Source organism: Gopherus evgoodei, chromosome 20, assembly GCF_007399415.2.
Source record: "Gopherus evgoodei ecotype Sinaloan lineage chromosome 20, rGopEvg1_v1.p, whole genome shotgun sequence".
In the NCBI taxonomy this organism is placed as follows: Eukaryota; Metazoa; Chordata; order Testudines; family Testudinidae; genus Gopherus; species Gopherus evgoodei.
In genome coordinates this window covers 11264489-11284190 of record NC_044341.1, presented here as the reverse complement: position 1 = coordinate 11284190, position 19702 = coordinate 11264489, and the positions used below count along the sequence as shown (strand labels likewise).

The window sequence follows — 19702 nt, the reverse complement described above, 5'->3', positions numbered from 1 at the left end:
TTAAGAAGCTTCATTTAAAATTAAATTAAAATGCAGAGCCCCCCGGACCGGTGGCCAGGACCTGGGCAGTGTGAGTGCCACTGAAAATCAGCTAGTGTGCCGCCTTCGGCACGCGTGCCATAGGTTGCCTATGCCTGGTCTAGATAATACTTAGCCCTGCCATGAGTGCAGGGGACTGGACTAGATGACCTCTCAAGGTCCCTTCCACTTCTAGGATTCTATGATTCGCTTTCTCTAACCAATGACTGGATTGCGCTCATAGGGTCTTTTTCAATATCTTAAAAAGCCGACTAAATATGTCACAGTGATGAAATTCACTGCTTTGTCTATATTAGTAATTATTGAAGTCCACCAGATATGTTCTGTATATGCCACATATTCTTCACAGGGAAGTGGAAACTTCAATATTCCCCAGAATAGCTGTCAGTCTTCACTAAATGCAGTATAAAAAGAGGTCGTCAGGACTGAGATATCAGATATGTACTACCAATGAATGAGCTAATTTTTCCACTTCCTCCTGATACTAGTTAGCCTGCATATTCAGCAAAAATAAGTAAGTACATATCAGACAAAAGTAACAGAATAGCACTTCTAAAGTTAATGATAAATTTACTGCAAATCCTGGAGTCAGGCCATAAAGAGCAATCAGATTGAGTTAGCAAGTATGAACTTCCCCCAAAGTAAGTCTGCTAGCATTACACGTTCTAGCCTTTGCTGCCACTCCAGCACAAAGCGCAGAAAGTTAATAAAAAAGCCAGTGGCCTGAAGCCACAGCTAATTTCAAAACTCTACTGTAAAACACAGCTGCCAAGGAAAACATTACATACATTGCTCATTGGGTAATTCCACACAGAAAGCCTGATATTACATATCTAAGGCCTCAATGAACCCACAAGAGAGTTCAGGAATCATGATTAAGCATGCCAGGTACACTGGCTTCCTCCTCATTTCACTGGCCAATATGCATTGGACCACAATATGCCAGAACCATGTTTGAAACATGTTTCAGCATCTTTTAAAGATATATTTCTAACATGACTGTGACAGTCTGTATCCCTATGTTCACCCTTTTTACAAAACTATAGTGATTTTGTACAAAGTATGCCTTGTGAGGTATCATTTCAAACCTCGTAATATGCTGACCATTATTGTCCTGATGAAATATGTGGGTCAACATTGCATGTAAAGTTATAAAACTCTACTGTATAACACTGCTGAGACATGCTCCAAATTTAGAAAAGCAGGCACAAACCAGTTCCTGAGAGACAAAAGGCAAACTGGCATCTCAGCCAAGTGTCAACAAAAATGGACTATCACCTGGTTAAGCAGCCATTCTCTGGAGGAAAAAGGGTGAGAGTGAGAAATGTACATCTTGGCAAAAAAACAGCTGGAAGTTTCCAGTCCCACAGACTTTCCATCACCTGAACCCCAGATAGAGACGATTCTCAAAGAAGAGAATTGCTATAAGGGGAGGAAACTCCCTAGATTATCCATCCCTTCATCTGTACTCATGGCACAGACAACACTTGAAAGACAAAGGAAGCATCACTGAACTGGGGAGGGATTCTGGCTGAAAGAGCTAGACAGTAAGCCTGCTAGAACATGTGGTGAGAGACTCCCCTTTTGCTTTAAATCCACTTAGTTTGTTAAGTTTGGTATTATTTTGCATTTTACCTTTTATTTCTTTGTAACCAATTCTGATGTTTATGCCTCATTACTTGTAATCACTTAAAATCTATCTTCCTGTAGTTAATAAACTTGTTTTATTGTTTTCTCTAATCCACTGTTTGTTTGAACTGAAGCGTTTGGGAAACTTCATTTGGAATAACAAGATTTGTGAATATCATTTTCTATTAATTAAATGATGGACTTGATATGAGCCTGTATTGCCAGGAGGGGCTGGGCAGTATAAGATGCACATTGCTGGGGGGAAAGTCTGGGACTCACAGTTTGCTATTGCTGCCCTGAGCACTTGTACAGTGACTTACAGGCTGGGAGTGACTTACAGGCTGAAGGTTATGTGTGGGCAGACCAGGAGTGGTAGCTTTCACAGCAAAGCAGCATAAAAGGCAACACAGCTGTTCCAGATTGTATCCTGGGCAATGTCACAATGATGTGATCCTGTCAACATGGCTGGCCAAACAATGGGCCTGATTTTACCACCACTGTCACTGATGGGACTAGACTAAGGCCCACGTTAGAAAGAGGATTTAAACACTAATTTGGCTCACAGCCCAGTATACATGAAGCTTAGGAGACCCAGAAGAACGTGGCACCTCTCATGTAGAAAAAAAGATGTGTTTCTATTTCATTCAACTATTATTTCTTTTGGCTCTGTGCAAGAATCCCTTACATGGAAGCGAAACCAAAGGGACTAACAGGATCTTTTTCACTTCTGAATCTTTCTGTGGAACACTTAATTAAACACAGTTTACAGGAGATGAAATGTGCTAACATCTATGATAGTGAGAAAACAACCTTGTTTGCAGAAGCCAGCTGGCCCATTAAGCGTATTCCAGAAATCAGCATCCTGTTATAGTTCCCAGCTGGAAATGACGGTACATCTAAAATGCAAGGCCATCCATACTTTCGCATCCCTATACTGAAACGGTGAATAGTAACTAAGATTATGTGGCCACATCCATACTTTCAGCATAGCCACGTTAGCAGCATGGCTTTAAAAAACAAGTTCATAGTTCAGGCAAAAAATGGTTTAACACTCTACCCAGACAGCAAAGAACAGTTCGAGCCTTGAAGAATAATGTTTCTCCAACCAATTTTTTACTAGTGTAACTCCAAAGCCACTATAAAATGTTCTTCCCTATAACTATACCAGCCAACCCTCAGTGTAACACAGCTTATACCAGCAAAACACTAACTGCAGCTTTGCCTGTACAGCTTACACCGGTTTGGAGAGTAAAATAAGCTATTCCAGCAAAAGCACTTTGATGTCAGCATAACTGAGTCTACACTAGGGCTTTTGCTGATACAATTCTTTGGTTTTTGTTTTCATTTATCACACTTCTAACATGTTGCTATACTGCACTAGCAAAGCTTCCTACTGCAGACCTGCTCTGACTTTCATGGAGTTGTTCCTGATTTATATCAGCAAAAGGGAGAGGAGAATCAGACACGAAAGGTAAAAATGGATTAGGAGCCTGGGTCCCATTACAAAAGTGAATTAGGCACTTAAGAGCCTAAGGCTTGGTCTACACTACCAATTTATGTCAGTATAACTACGTTGTTCAGGGGTGTGGAAAAGAGTGATGTGCTATAACCCCCAGTATAGGCAGTGCTGTCAACGGGAGGGCCTCTCCTGTCAACATAGCTACCACTCTTGGAGAGGTGGAGCACCTATGCTGATGGCAGAAGCTCCTCTCTCAGCATAGGTGGTATCTTCACTAAGCTGTACTGCAGTGCAGCTGCACCACCGCAGCGCTCTTAGGGCTTGTCTATACTGGCACTTTACAGCGCTGCAACTTTCTCGTTCAGGGGAGTGAAAAAACACCCCCGAGTGCAGGAAGTTTCAGCACTCTAACGTGCCAATATAGACAGTACAGCAGTGCTGGTGCAGCAAGCGGCAGCGCTTTCATGTTACCAGTGTAGACAAGCCCTAAGCGTACACAAGCACTTGGTCTCACTGAAAGCCAATGAGGCTGATCGGTAAACAATTCTTAACTGTGTTTCATAATCAGCATATCAAAGGCACAAATACAAAAGAGTGAAGTTAGCAAACTATTTACCCAGGCCTTTCTCCCCCACATTATGGTAGAAAGCCAAGTGGTTTTCAAAAAAACAGCAATACATTGGGTTCCTGTTTGCAAAAAAGGAATTGTTTTCACTACTGTCATCCCCTTCACATCTTTGCCACTGACGTTTTCTATCATTTCACATAAATATACCGTTCAGCTAAGAGATGAAGCATGTTCCTTAAACTAATAACATCAGGGGACAATTAGTTTCTCTAATGTGGTTTGGAAAGGGCTTGAAGTCATCTGTAAATAGATTCAAATGAGCCTTATTGTGTCAACAAAGGTTTAACTGGGTACAAAAGGTGCCTATCACCTTGGTATCCTAGAACCAATCGGGTCAAAGTAAAGTCAACAGAACGTCTATGTGCAGAACAGTATCTTTCAATTTAAAAGTATCTTGAAAAATAATCAAAAGTGTAGGGCTGGAAAAGACCTCAAGGGGTCATCTAGTCCATCCCCATTCACAAAGGCAGGACTGAAGATACCTAAACCATCCCTGACAGGTGTTTCTCTGACCTGTTCTTTAGAACCAGCAATGACCAGGATTCCACAACCTCTCTAGGTAACGTGTTCCAGTGCTCATCTGTCCTTAGAGTTTGAAAGATTTTCCTAATATCTAACTTAACTTTCCTTGTTGCAAACTTCGCTGATTACTTCTTTGCTGGTTTCTTTAAAGCTGGGTAAGTATCCATGACATAGACCCAGTAGAATAGCAGCTCCTGATTTGGATGGGGCTGCAGTAACAATAGGTCATACCGGCCATATCACTTGGCTTAGAAGCTTGCTTCCCCATCCTGGTCTCAAGCATTCCTTTGACTATTTACTCAGTCGCTTGTAAATTAATCCTCAGATACCAGGAACCAAAAAGTCAGACAAGATAGCACAGCGGCTTAATGCACAGGATAGTCAGAAAATCTGGGTTCTCTCTTTCCCAGTTCCCTATCAGCTGTCTAATTGCTACCTCCGCTTTTTATGGGAATATTTCCATGCCCCATAGGCATGGAGCAATTTATGCATGTTTTTAAAGCACTCTGATATCATCCAATTGAAGGCATTATGGAAATCCCAAATGCTTGTACATCTACATATTTTTTTACTGTGCTGAAGCCCGAGAAGCCTCTTGAGAGGGCAGCACAAAGGATTCAGACAGCAAGTTTGTGAGTAGCTGATTTAAAGGGTACTATCTGAAAAGAGTTACAAAACACTTGCATTAGAACCAATCACAAAGGTGCGACTGCTGGTCTGCCTATTCGCTGACTGACGAATGTGCGATTCCCCCAGCCTGCAGAAAAGAACTGGAACTAGTTCTCATCACAGAACACTGTCAAATCAGCAAGAACTACTAATTAACTGATAATAATAGACATCTGAAAAAGCCTTTTTCCTTGCACAAAGCCAAGCACTGAGCTGCTGCAGCCCTACAGCATTCCGTTTTCCAAGAGCTCTAAAACTCACCCACAAAAGAATCTTCTCAAAGCCACAAAAAACACACGAGGTACAGAACTGTCAGAACCTCTCTCACCACAAAGAGAAATTAGGGCCCCGATCCTATCAAATGCTGAGCACCTCTAACTAAGCGCCCTGTACTACACAGACTTCAGTGGGATCAGCAAGCACTCAGCACCTCACAGGATGAAGCCCTTAATCTCCATGAGCCATATTCAGTTTCCTAATTCACAGGACCTTCCTCTCATTGTGAACCAGTCCCTACCTATCATTTTGAAATAGATGCTTGAATACATTATCCATGTGCCCACGGGGGTGGGCAACAGCTCGCTCAGCACATGGCAGCACTTATGTCAATAACAATGAACTGTAATATCTGAACAACTTTCATCACCACATGGGTTTTCCTTGAGCACTTTTATGCTTATTGAATTAGCTGTTATAGCTAGTGAATAATAATCACTGACAAATGCCTGAAGCAACTTCAATATGTCCTATTTTTTTAATTTTATATATATATATATAAATGCCTAAATGTGTCTAAAGTAATCAAGATTGATCAAAATACAAGTGGCTTGTTTCAATACAAATTATTTGGCTCCTGAGATTATCATCAAAATAAACTGAAGATCAAATTAACCAGTGATTGAATGAAGTGGAGGGCTGTGTAATCACAGATTACTGATCCAGCAGCAGGGAAACAAGGATGCAATCACATTTTCCCCCTCTGTGTCAGTCCCTCCACACAGATCTACATTCCCACTAATGTTAGCCTCCCTTCCCTTTCCCTCTCAAGAAAGACTCAAGTCTGCTCCAGGGCTCACAGCAAATAAATCGGGTATGTCTTGATAGGGAAAGCGTGCATTCTTTTTCATCATATTAGCTCACCGTGATAGCTTGCATTTTAACAGGGCTTTTCTAACAAGTTAGAAGCTGTGTTAGACAAACATTTCAGCCTGAGAGGGGGCAGCTTAAGCAACTTTGAATATGTTAAGAAAGCCCTGCTAAGGTCTTCTCTACACAGGAAAGTTTTTTAGGTATAACCCAAGGTGTGCATTTCAACCAGTTTAGCGATATTAGTATAACTGTGCCATGTAGACACACTTATTCTGGTATAAGAGTACTTTTTATCAGTTTCAACTCTTGCTTTGGAAGGGGGTTGAGATAAACCAAAAAAAAACAAACCACCTCTCTTATACCAGAGTATAGTATATTGAGGGATAAGGAGGTGTTATATCAGTTTAGCTGTAACAGTGTAACCAAATGTTCCCATGCAGACAAGCCCCAAAATGTAGGCTATCACCTGCCACATTGAGCTAACTAAACTCAGTTAACAAGACTGAGAAATACCCATCCCCCTTTCTGTTCATCAAGACAGGGCCCCAGGAAGCTTTGCCCTTCACCACCCACTCCAAACAAACTAGAGTATATAAAGATCTACCAGTGATTAAGTCTCTGATGTTTATATTTTTAAAAGGTGAATTCAACATTCAAAATCCATGAGCTGTCTATTTTAGGAGGTTTCTGTTCACTTTCTAGAAGAGAATTAAGAATCACTTCCTCCTCTATATTTTGTTGGAGGGTTTGTTTGTTTTTTAAATGGCTGTATCTCCACATTTCTCTAAATATTTGCACAGCTGCTTTCATACCATTCAAAATAAACATTTACACTAAAAAGATAAAGTTTGAGAAAGGGAATATTTTTAAGACCTTCAATGTGGGGACTGGGAAGTGAGGTTTTTTACACAATAAAGCTTATGCCCAAATAAATCTGTTAGTCTTTAAGGTGCCACCGGACTCCTTGCTGTTAATGTAGAGACTGATCATGAGTGCCCCTGTCCCTTTCTGGGCACTACTAGAATACTTCCTACCAATGTAAGCTCATTAATACTTTTTCAACTAACATGGCAAGTCTACATATAGGCACGTCAAGACCTCACCCTCCTCCACTTGGACAAATACAATACAAGGCACTAGTGTTAAATAATTCAGTTACATAGATAAACAATAACGGGAAAGGGAAATTTAGTTGGAAGTGAGGAAACTGCATTTCAAATGAGAGCTGAAAGAAGAGAGAGCAGATCAAGCAAAGAGATACCAAAACGCGGTTCCAACCAGCAAAGTTGCACATACAATCTTGCAGACTAACATGGCTACCCCTCTGAATCTTGCAGAGAAGGCTCTTGCATGAATGCAGCAGACTAGACTAGACAATCCCTTGAGGTCTCTTCCAGTTCTGCAATTCTATGAGGACACTATAACCAATGGGGTCATACCAGGGTAGTTAAAACTGTACAACTTGTGTGTCTAGTCAAGACCTAAGTGTTTCAAACAAACAGGGAAGCTTAGCAATAAAAGCCTTGACCAAGATTTTTCTTTTTAAATGGGGTGCATAATGTTGGGGGTCTTGAACCTATATTCACAGGCACTTCGGTGGCCTGGTTTTCAAGAAGCACCAAGCAGCTCCCAACCGACTGAAAAACGGGCTACTTAGTTAAGTGCTGAAATACTAATTTAGAGTTTAGGCACAAGTGTCTGATTTTTTCCATACTGACTCTAAACAACCCGACGAGGTTCTCTCCCATCCTGGGACTGAGGAACTTGGAAAGCGAAGCACAACCGCCCAAAACTTTGGCAACACCACAAATTCTCTCCCTCCACCCCCTTGTTCCATGGTGTTGTTTACTATAAAAGAGGTTAGCATGTTAGAGAGGGAAGGCTGGAGCTCACTGGTTTAGAGAAGCAGTATATGCCATCCCTCAAAAGCCACGAACATCCAGCTTGCCACAACAGCCAGGGGATAACCCATCTCCACATGCAGTGCAGTGAAAAGCAGTGGGTTAGGGCAACATGAGAGGGGCTTTGGTTCCTGCACCCCTTTGGTCTTTGGATTTTGTCTTGATATGGAGTTAGATATTATGCATTAAGTAAAGAAAGCCCTGGAGATAAAAGGCAGCTAGGGAGGACAAGGGCAAGGGGGTGAAGTGCGGAAGACAGAAAAGGTGTCTGCATATAAAACAAGCAAGGTGGGAGAATCACAGCAGAGAATGGGGGAGCAGTTGGGATGCTTGGGGTGGGGAAGAGAGGCAAAAGGGGGCAGAGGAGAGCCAGCCCCAGACAAAAGGGGGTAAACGGAGGTCAAGGAGGGCAGCCCCAGGCAAAAAGAGGCTGAAGGACAGGGGCTGGTCATAAAATGGGGAAGGGGGAGCAGTAGGCTGAGGGACCAGGCCATAGGATGGGGAAGGGTCTCGGGGCCAAGGGAGTGGGAGCCATCCCCAGGCTGTGGGTTGGGAAAGGGTCCAGAGGGTGTGTGGAGCTAGCCCCAGGTGGGGGCAAGGGGAAGGGTTGGGGGGGGGAGCAGAGGGGTGAGGTCAAGCCATAGGATGGGGAAAGGTCCCAGGGGAGGCGGCGGTGGATTAGGAGGGTGTCAGGGGGGCAGAGGGGCCAGGCCATAGGTTGGGGAAAGGTCTGGGGGGGAGCAGAGGGAGTGGGGTATGGGAGGTGAGGAAAGGTCTTCGGCTGGCAAAAGGAGGGGAGATAGGGGGAAGGGACGCAGGGGAGATGGGGAGGGTCCTGAGGGGAACCAGAGGGGCCGGGCCGTAGGATGAGGAAGGTCTCGGTGGGGCAGGAGTGGGGTATGGGGTGTAAGGAAGGGTCTCAAGGGGGTAGAGGGAGGGGGTAGGGGGGATGGGAAGAGCCTTGGGGGGGGCAGAGGGAGGGGAGATGGGGGGAAGGTTCCTGGGGGGATGGGGAAGGTCTCGGGGGGCAGGAGGGGGTCTAGAGGGTGAGGAAGGGTCAAGGGGGGCAGAGGGAGGGAAGATAGGGCAGAAGGAGGGGGAGGAAGGGGTATGGGGGTGAGGAAGGGTCTCGGGGGCAGAGGGAGGGGGAATAGGGCAGAAGGAGGGGGAAGATCTCGGGGGGGCAGAGGGAGTGGGGTATGGGGGTGAGGAAGGGCCTCAGGGGGCAGAGAAAGGGGGGATAGGGCAGAAGGAGGGGAGGATCTCAGGGGGCAGAAGGAGGAGCAGGATCTCGGGGGGCTGAGGGAGAGGTATGGGGGTGTGAAAGGGTCTGGGGGCAGAGGGAGGGGGGATAGGGCAAAAGGAGGGGGAGGATCTCAGGGGGGCAGAAGGAGGAGTATGGGGGGTGAGGAAGGGTCTCAGGGGCAGAGGGAGGGGGAATAGGGCAGAAGGAGGGGCAGGATCTCGGGGGCAGAGGGAGGGGGAATAGGGCAGAAGGATGGGGAGGATCTCGGGGGCAGAGGAAGAGGGGATAGGGCAGAAGGAGGGCTATGGGGGGTGAGGAAGGGTCTCAGGGGGCAGAAGGAGGGGGTATAGGGCAGAGGGAGGGGGAGGATCTTGGAGGGGCAGAAGGAGGGGGTATGGGGGTGAGGAAGGGTCTCGGGGGGCAGACGGAGGGGGGATAGGGCAGAAGGAGGGGGAGGATCTCAGGGGGCAGAAGGAGGGGGAGGATCTCGGGGGGCAGAAGGAGGGGTATGGGAGTGAGGAAGGGTCTCGGGGGCAGAGGGAGGGGGATAGGGCAGAAGTAGGGGGAGGATCTCGGGGGGCAGAGGGAGGTGAATGGGGGTGAGGAAGGGTCTCAGGGGGCAGAGGGAGGGGGACGGGGCAGAAGGAGGGGGAGGATCTCGGGGGCAGAGGGAGGGGGTATGGGGGTGAGGAAGGGTCTCGGGGGCAGAAGGAGGGGGAGGATCTCGGGGGGGCAGAGGGAGGGGGTATGGGGGTGAGGAAGGGTCTCGGGGACAGAAGGAGGGGGAGGATCTCGGGGGCAGAAGGAGGTGTATGGGGGTGAGGAAGGGTCTCGGGGGGCAGAAGGAGGGGGAGGATCTCGGGGGGCAGAGGGAGATGTATGGGGGTGAGGAAGGGTCTTGGGGGCAGAGGGAGGGGGAGGATCTCGGGGGGCAGAGGGAGGGGGTATGGGGGTGAGGAAGGGTCTCGGGGGGCAGAGGGAGGGGGAGGATCTCGGGGGCAGAGGGAGGGGGTATGGGGGTGAGGAAGGGTCTCGGGGGGCAGAAGGAGGGGGAGGATCTCGGGGGGCAGAGGGAGGGGGTATGGGGGTGAGGAAGGGTCTCGGGGAGGCAGAGGGAGGAGGAGGATCTCGGGGGGCAGAGGGAGGGGTATGGGGGTGAGGAAGGGTCTCGGGGGTCAGAAGGAGGGGGAGGATCTCGGGGGGCAGAGGGAGGGGGTATGGGGGTGAGGAAGGATCTCGGGGGCAGAGGGAGGGGGTATGGGGGTGAGGAAGGGTCTCGGGGGCAGAGGGAGGGGGAGGATCTCGGGGGGCAGAGGGAGGGGTATGGGGGTGAGGAAGGGTCTCGGGGGGCAGAGGGAGGATCTCGGGGGGCAGAGGGAGGGGTATGGGGGTGAGGAAGGGTCTCGGGGGGGCAGAGGGAGGGGGAGGATCTCGGGGAGCAGAGGGAGGGGTATGGGGGTGAGGAAGGGTCTCGGGGGGGAGAGGGAGGGGGAGGATCTCGGGGGGCAGAGGGAGGGGTATGGGGGTGAGGAAGGGTCTCGGGGGGGCAGAGGGAGGGGGAGGATCTCGGGGGGCAGAGGGAGGGGGTATGGGGGTGAGGAAGGGTCTCGGGGGCAGAGGGAGGGGGAGGATCTCAGGGGCAGAGGGAGGGGTATGGGGGTGAGGAAGGGTCTCGGGGGGGCAGAAGGAGGGGGAGGATCTCGGGGGGCAGAGGGAGGGGTATGGGGGTGAGGAAGGGTCTCGGGGGGCAGAAGGAGGGGGAGGATCTCGGGGGGCAGAGGGAGGGGTATGGGGGTGAGGAAGGGTCTCGGGGGGCAGAGGGAGGGGGAGGATCTCGGGGGGCAGAGGGAGGGGTATGGGCGTGAGGAAGGGTCTCGGGGGGGCAGGGGGCAGAGGGAGGATCTCGGGGGGCAGAGGGAGGGGGAGGATCTCGGGGGGCAGAGGGAGGGGTATGGGGATGAGGAAGGATCTCGGGGAGGCAGAGGGAGGATCTCGGGGGGCAGAGGGAGGGGGTATGGGGGTGAGGAAGGGTCTCGGGGGGCAGAAGGAGGGGGAGGATCTCGGGGGGCAGAGGGAGGGGTATGGGGATGAGGAAGGGTCTCGGGGGGGCAGAGGGAGGATCTCGGGGGGCAGAGGGAGGGGGTATGGGGGTGAGGAAGGGTCTCGGGGGGCAGAAGGAGGGGGAGGATCTCGGGGGGCAGAGGGAGGGGTATGGGGTGAGGAAGGATCTCGGGGGGGGCAGAAGGAGGGGGAGGGTCTCGGGGACAGAGGGAGGGGTATGGGGGTGAGGAAGGGTCGAGGGGGCAGAGGGAGGGGGTATGGGGGTGAGGAAGGATCTCGGGGGGCAGAGGGAGGGGGTATGGGGGTGAGGAAGGGTCTCGGGGGGGCGGGGGGCAGAGGGAGGGGGAGGATCTCGGGGGGCAGAGGGAGGGGTATGGGGGTGAGGAAGGGTCTCGGGGGGCAGAGGGAGGATCTCGGGGGGCAGAGGGAGGGGTATGGGGGTGAGGAAGGGTCTCGGGCGGGCAGAGGGAGGGGGAGGATCTCGGGGGGCAGAGGGAGGGGTATGGGGGTGAGGAAGGGTCTCGGGGGGGGAGAGGGAGGGGGAGGATCTCGGGGGGCAGAGGGAGGGGTATGGGGGTGAGGAAGGGTCTCGGGGGGGCAGAGGGAGGGGGAGGATCTCGGGGGGCAGAGGGAGGGGTATGGGGGTGAGGAAGGGTCTCGGGGGGCAGAGGGAGGGGTATGGGGGTGAGGAAGGGTCTCGGGGGGGCAGAGGGAGGGGGAGGATCTCGGGTGGCAGAGGGAGGGGGTATGGGGGTGAGGAAGGGTCTCGGGGGGGGAGAGGGAGGGGGAGGGTCTCGGGGGGGCAGAGGGAGGGGTATGGGGGTGAGGAAGGGTCTCGGGGGGGCAGAGGGAGGGGGAGGATCTCGGGTGGCAGAGGGAGGGGTATGGGGGTGAGGAAGGGTCTCGGGGGGGGGAGAGGGAGGGGGAGGGTCTCGGGGGGGCAGAGGGAGGGGGAGGATCTCGGGTGGCAGAGGGAGGGGTATGGGGGTGAGGAAGGGTCGAGGGGGCAGAGGGAGGGGGGGCGAAGGTCCCGGGGGCTCCCGCCACCCCCAGCCAGGAGGGGCGCGGGGCGGCATCGCCTCACCTGGCTGGGTCCCGCCCCGGCTCCGCTCTGCCCCGCGGCAGCCCCCGGCTCGCAGAGCGCTCGGCGCGTGCCCGGAAGCCCGGCAGCTGCGGGCCCCGGGGAGGGGCGCGCGGGGCATGCCGGGACTCGTAGTCCGGGGGGCAGCGTGAGGGGGCGGGGATGTGATGGGATAGGAACTTGGGGGGATTGGTGCTGTGAGTAGGGGCGGGTTGGGCGCGGTGGCTGGGGTGGGTTGGGGAGCGGAGGAGGGGCGGTTTGGGGAGCGGGGGGTTGGGGAGCGGAGGAGGGGCAGTTTGGGGAGCAGTCAGGGTTGGGGAGCGGGGGGTGGGGTGGATTGGGGAGCGGGGGGTTGGGGAGCGGAGGAGGGGTGGATTGGGGAGCGGGGGGTTGGGGAGCGGAGGAGGGGCAGTTTGGGGAGCAGTCAGGGTTGGGGAGCGGGGGGTGGGGTGGATTGGGGAGCGGGGGGTTGGGGAGCGGAGGAGGGGCAGTTTGGGGAGCAGTCAGGGTTGGGGAGCGGAGGGTGGGGCGGTTTGGGGAGCAGAGTGTTGGGGGATTGAGGGCGGTGGCTGGGGTGGTTTGGGGAGCGGTCAGGGTTGGGGAGCAGCGGTTTGGGGAGCAGTCAGGGTTGGGGAGCGGAGGGTGGGGTTATTTGGGGTTGGAGTTGGGGTAGTTTGGAAGGCTCGGAGCTGGAGGAATTTGGAGGTCGGAGACTAATAAGCGTACTTGGCCGTAGAAAGGTTGGGATACTCTATGAATGGTGTGTGCGTAATTTGGGAAGGTTAGAGGTAGTATGAGGGGTGAGTTTGTGGAGGCCACTTGGAGGGAGTTGAAGGTAATTTGGGGAGATTATCTAATTTGGGGGTGATGTGCAGGGGAATAATTTAGGGAGTCCAGGGAGGGGGAGGAGAGGTGCACAGGGAAAGATGAGGCTTAGTACATGGAATGGGTGGCTGAGGAAGTTGCATGAGGGGTAAACATAAGGGGAAACGTGGGTATCTCATGCATGCTGTGTGCAGAGGCTGTGTCATGTCTGGCTCCTTTTAACTGAAACTGCCCATTGACCATAAGAAAGTTTTGAGAATTTCTCTAGCGGGGCATTTAAAATCATTTATACTGCCACCAAACCTCTAAATTAGTCTGTATAATTACTCAGGACAAGGAGTTGTCTTCCTTACCCTTCTGAATTAGTTTCATGAGAGTAGGTTTTGACAGAGGCTGAATCACTATTAGGCCATACCTCCCAGTTATATTCTCCTATATAATATAATCAGACACAAGGAGCAAGGGAATAGGAGATAGGTTTATTGCTACTCAAAATGAGAGCTAACTAAACACAATTGTTATTCTTACTTATTATTTGTATTATCATAGCACCATAGCACCTAGTCATGGATCAGGACCATGCTGTGCTAGGGGCTGTACAAACATGTATACAGAATAGGAGGTGGAATATTTATTGTTCAAAACATGGCATTTTTCTTTCATAGGAAATTTTGACATTCCAACACTACATTACATTCCAGATATGAACAAAATGGCAAAATATCAAAAGTCTTCATGAAATGAAAAATCCTGAAAAGTTTCACATCTGAAGCACTTAAATGGAAAAATTCAACACTATTGATTGAAACAAAATGATTCAACATTTCAAAATGACATTCTTCCTTACAGTTCTCCCGATTGGAAAAAAAAATTAAAATTCTGACAAAAATCACATCCTTTTTTGATCAGAGGAATTTTTTTCTGTGAAAATTTCAACCAGATTGATTACAGTAGGAAATACTTGTTATATGCAGGAAAAATCATGAAACGTAACTCCCAACTAACCATTTACTTGTCTAAAAACAAACTACACACAATAGCATAAATGGAGACCCTCAATCCATATAGAAGTCCTCTGGTGTGGCTAAACACAGATGAACCAATTTCCCTTAAGGTAAGTTTATTTGCTTGACTTGTACCTTGGTAATAAATTTCCTTCTGGTTGTATCACAAGAGGAGCTACACAACTCCACTCCTTTCCTAGAGGACTGCCAGCCCTTCCAAGTCCTTCCCACACAAAATCCTTCCACCACCTCTACTGTAAATTGGAGGATGTCTTCACCTGAGGGCAGCCTCCAAATAAACTCTGTCATCATGCTAATGCTTAGAGAGACAAGGTGGGTGAGGTAATATCTTTTATTGGACCAACTTCTATTGGTGAGAGAGACAAGCTTCTGAGCCACACAGAACTCTGCAGTGATAGGGGAAACCCCTTTCCAGTGCTGTATTAAATGTCTACACTACAGTGGCTTAGCCTCAATGCTGCAGCTAAATACCTTTGAGGATCTGGCCTGTGTGCCTCAGTTCCCCATGTGTAAAACTTGCCTACCTTACAGGAATCTTGTGAGGATAAATACATTCAAAGTGGTGAAGGCTTCAGATACTATGGTGATGGGAGCCAGACAAGTACTATGGATACATATCAATGAGAACATCCAGAGCTAAGTTCAATAGGATAAACAAAAGTATGATGGATATAAACCCTGCAGCCAGTTCTGCTATAGACTTTCGGTGTCACTTCATTTCTCTGTGCCTCTCTAAAATGGGGAAAATACTACATCCTTTCTTACTCTACATGTATAAGGATAGGAAGAGAATTTGAACTGCAAACTCTTTGAGGCAGGGACTCTTACAGTGTGTGTGTACAATGCCTGGTACAGTTCGCCCTGATCATCACTGGGAACTCCAGGGGTCTTGTAATACAAATAATACTAAAAATATATAGTTTCTAAAATCTGTCAGAGTTCTTATATGGCCTCAGCACTGTAGTATTTCAGACTCATAAATGTTAGTAAATTTATCCTCACAGGGCCCCTATGTGGCAAGGCAGAGCAATTATCCAGATGGGGAACTGAGGCACAGAAAAGTTACATTATTTTCCCCAGGTCACCCAGGAAGAGCCAAGAATTGAACCTAGGTCTTCAGTGCCTTGAGCACAACACCATTTTGCCTTCTTTATGAGACTTAGGTACAAAGGGTGCCTTTGAAACCACAGAGGGTCCTTTCACACTATTGATTGCTCTGCAGATTTTCATTTGATGCAGGAACAAAGGCTGTGCATGTACCAATATTTTAGTCAAGCCTGTACTCTGTGGACGTTCCCTGTCCCATGCAGTAAACGACCTGAGACTTAGGCTATATTTACACGTCGGCATGTAATGTACCTACGCTGCAGGCCTCACCCCCCTCACCAGCACGAGTATAAATAGCAGAGTAGATGATGAGGCACGGTGTAGGTGAATAAAGACATTCCTGAACCTAGGGTGGCTCTCTACGTGCCCAAACAGTGCCTACCCTGGCTACACTGCTAAATTTAGCCTGCTGCAGGAGCAGTGAAAGGCTCTGTCAGGGAGGCAATGGGAAAAGGTTTGATCCCACTACAACAGGGGTTCTCAAACTGGGGGTCGAGACCCCTCAGGGGGTCGCCAGATGTCAGCCTCCACCCCAAGCCCCACGTTCCCTCCAGCATTTATAACAGTGTTAAATATATAAAAAAGTGTTTTTAATTTATAAGGGGGGGTCACACACACACAGGCTTGCTATGTGAAAGGGGTCACCAGTACTAAAGTTTGAGAACCACTGCACTACAGGGAGCTGCTGGAACCTTTCCCCACAACAGTGAAAGACTCCAGCAGCGGGGAAAGGTTCTGGCAGTTTCCCACTGCCGAAGCCTTTGTCTGCTGCCTCCCCCCTGCCAGAGCCTTTCCCTGCCACACGGAGCTACACACCGCAGCGTGGGCGCAGCATGCTTTGCACTGCAGCATGTAACTACCCACCCTCCGCCCCGCTGCCAGAGTAGACAAGGCCTTATGAAGACCTGCTCTTCCCTGTTCTAGCTGCTTTATGGATGCAAATAGTTTGACGCTGGAAGTCCTCTGCTCTGATGGGATTCTGTCAGAGATACATTTTTGCAAGTCAGAAATGGTCTGTTCCTTGCTGATGCATAAACAAATTATTAGTGTAAAATGGGTGTGTGCATTGCTTCTGTACATTTTTTACTCTCTGCTATTTACGGCCTGTTCCTGCTACAGTAATAAATGCGCTGGTTTTCCAGCACTTTCTGTTTCCATCTGCTGTTTACTGGGCCTGGTTTACTGGGCCCCACGCCCACCAGGAACTATGGAGCACTTAAAATCCTGAAGACCCATGCTTCCCGCCACTGGAAATCTCTCTGAGAGCTTCACAGTAATGGGGCGGGGGGTGAGCTGTAGGGTTCTCTCTTGACTAGGAAAGTCATTCATCATCAAGGTGGTGCTGTAGCTTATACCCCTCTCAAGCCTTATCTGTATGCCTAGAAGCTGCAGGAATGCAGACAGAGGTGACCTCTCGGGCAGTAAGTAACCATCTTGCCTGAGGATTCAGGACAGCTTTCTCTCCAGGGTAAGTCAATGAGTAACCTGCTGCTGTTAGCAGAATTAGAGGAGCTGGGCAAACAATTTGACCTTGTTCATGCCACAGTGAGCGCTGTGGACTCCAAGGACATTAGGTTGCAGGAAGAGCAAACAAGCTGGAAGCTAAAGTAGGTGCCTCTGGGCAGGAAAGATGGGAAGCAGGTCATAGAATGCAGTCGTGAAAATAGAGAGCATGTCATACGCTATTGCACAAGCTTTGTGAAAGAAATGGCCAAGCCCTTTTGTTTTGGCTGGAATCTAGTGGGCGTCATATCAATACATATATGGATAATAATAGCCATCTAAATATGAAGGGATGAGGACAATGGCAAATACCCCACAAAGATATGCTTATTAATTCCTTGTGTGATGGTAGGACATAGAAGCCCCAATAAGGATCTCGTTGCGCTAGGTGCTGCACACACATGGTATGAAAGTCTCTTCTCCAAAGATCTTACGATCTAATTACATTAACCAGCTTTTGGGAGGAGAAACTTTTGCCAAATTCCCTCCAGTTTTCCATTGTCCTTGATAATTATCCTACTGTGGATGGTACTAAAGGACACCAGCACAGTCAGAACGCTAGCTAGGCAGTTACCAGGTGACCCAGTGTAAACGACTTCATCACCTCTGTGCCTCAGTTTTCCCATCTATAACATGGAGAGAAACTAGTGCAAGTTACAGTCATCGTGGATAGTTCTCTGAAGATGTCCACGCAGTGTGCAGAGGCGGTCAAAAAAGCAAACAGGATGTTAAGAATCATTAAAAAGGGGATAGAGAATAAGACTGAGAATATATTATTGCCCTTATAGAAATCCATGGTACGCCCACATCTCGAATACTGTGTACAGATGTGGTCTCCTCACTTCAAAAAAGATATTCTAGCGCTAGAAAAGGTTCAGAAAAGGGCAACTAAAATGATTAGGGGTTTGGAGAGGGTCCCATATGAGGAAAGATTAAAGAGGCTAGGCCTCTTCAGCTTGGAAAAGAGGAGACTAAGGGGGGATATGATAGAGGTATATAAAATCATGAGTGATGTAGAGAAAGTGGATAAGGAAAAGTTATTTACTTATTCCCATAATACAAGAACTAAGGGTCACCAAATGAAATTAATAGGTAGCAGGTTTAAAACAAATAAAAGGAAGTTCTTCTTCACACAGTGCACAGTCAACTTGTGGAACTCCTTACCTGAGGAGGTTGTGAAGGCTAGGACTATAAACAGTGTTTAAAAGGGAACTGGATAAATTCATGGTGGCTAAGTCCATAAATGGCTATTAGCCAGGATGGGTAAGGAATGGTGTCCCTGGCCTCTGTTCATCAGAGGATGGAGATGGATGGCAGGAGAGAGATCACTTGATCATTGCCTGTTAGCTTCACTCACTCTGGGGCACCTGGCATTGGCCACCGTCAGTAGACAGATACTGGGCTAGATGGACCTTTGGTCTGACCCAGTACGGCCGTTCTTATGAATGGGAGGCGCTGGGAGGGGGAGCTGATATATTACTGTGGCTCTTTGCCAATGTACATTGGTGAAGTCTGACTCCTTCTCCAGCTCAGGGTGGCCACCCCGCTGTAATTTTTTTTATTAGTTGTGTTTAGTGTTCTCAGGCAACAAGTGTTAGACTGTGCAGGAGTTTGTGAATCATTTAGAACAGCAAAGGTTCTGTGGGCACTCAGATAACCGAAGTCTCGTGGCTAAATACAATTCTTTCTTTCTTCGTTTCCATTTTATAGCCCTAAGGGGACAAATTCAGTCCAGATCTAAATTGGCTCAAATCCTTTGACGTCCCTAAAATTGCAGCTGCTCACACAACAGCCGAGTATCATTCAATATCCCTAAGGCCATGGATGTGGAGGTGGGTCAGGAAAGCTGAGCTAGAACTCAAAGGGGACCTCTGCCAAGGGGTCTGCAGAGCTGCCTGCATCACTCTGGTGAAGTCAGCGATGATGTTTCTGAGAACACCACCACAGTCTAAATACACAGAGCAATTGATCAGAATAGCGAGCGCAGAAGACACTATTCCACATTTGCTGTTCCAGAATAGCCCCCCCTGGGCACACGCTATTAAACTGCACCCATTATTCTGGAATCAAGTAATTTTTATTCTGGAATGGTGGGTCTGCCTGGAGAGATATTCCACAATCGCTATTGCACAACAGCGTATTTCACAAGAGCTATTCTGGTCAAATTCCTGTGGAGACAAACCTTAAGACTCTCTGAAGAGGGATTTAGTTTTGAGGCCAACTAAAATAAACATGGAGCCCCTCTGTGCTCCCTGCACAGATGCTTAATATTAGCCGGTCTTTACTAGTTGCTTCCTTGGTTCAGATTCAACCACAAATGATCAAATTGATGGATGTCACTAAAACTAAAGGGGGGACAAACACACAGGATGCCAGGAACAAACAGTGAAGGGGCAGGATGGAGAGATTAGAGGAGACAACAGAGGAGATACAGTCCAAAAAAAAATAGAAATAAAACAACACTGCTACAAAGTGGAAGGAGGGGAGGGGAGCAATGTAGCCTGACAACTGAGCCTGTCACATTCAAGCAAGTGCTTGTTTCCCTGGCACTGCCCTCAGATGACTTCTTTGTGTAGCCAAGTCGCTGCAGGGATGGTCTGGCATCAGGACTAGGAGATAAAGCTTTCACTAGAGGATGGGTCTGCCTTGAAAAGTGGGGCACAAAAGTCTGAGAACCACTGAGTCAGCTAAATCTTGGATGCATTCTTCAGTAGCACTAAGGACTAATTAGACGTGAACGGATCAATAACACCCATATTTTAATGTCGTGCAGGGCTCTGTGCTCCCAGTGGGTGCTTAAACAGCCGAACATTACAGCATAACAAGGTCAGGGGAACACGTCATTAAAAACCTATGACAGCTCCCGAATACCAAGTAGCGTGTACACACACACAGAGAGAGATTTATAGTAGGTCTGC

General features: G+C 49.1%; 1 protein-coding gene across 3 annotated transcripts in view; it reads right to left on the bottom strand.

Annotated features, from left to right (window-relative positions):
• Positions 1-12401, bottom strand: part of PHACTR4 (phosphatase and actin regulator 4) — a 97840-nt gene extending 85439 nt beyond the window's left edge. Inside the window, exon 1 of one of the 3 annotated variants that reach the window (XM_030539339.1) lies at positions 12328-12401. The gene's annotated coding sequence lies outside the window, so the exon portion shown is untranslated. The remainder of the gene's footprint in view (positions 1-12327) is intronic. The other 2 variants (XM_030539342.1, XM_030539340.1) reach the window with 2 other exon arrangements.
• Positions 12402-19702: the final 7301 nt, after the last annotated feature.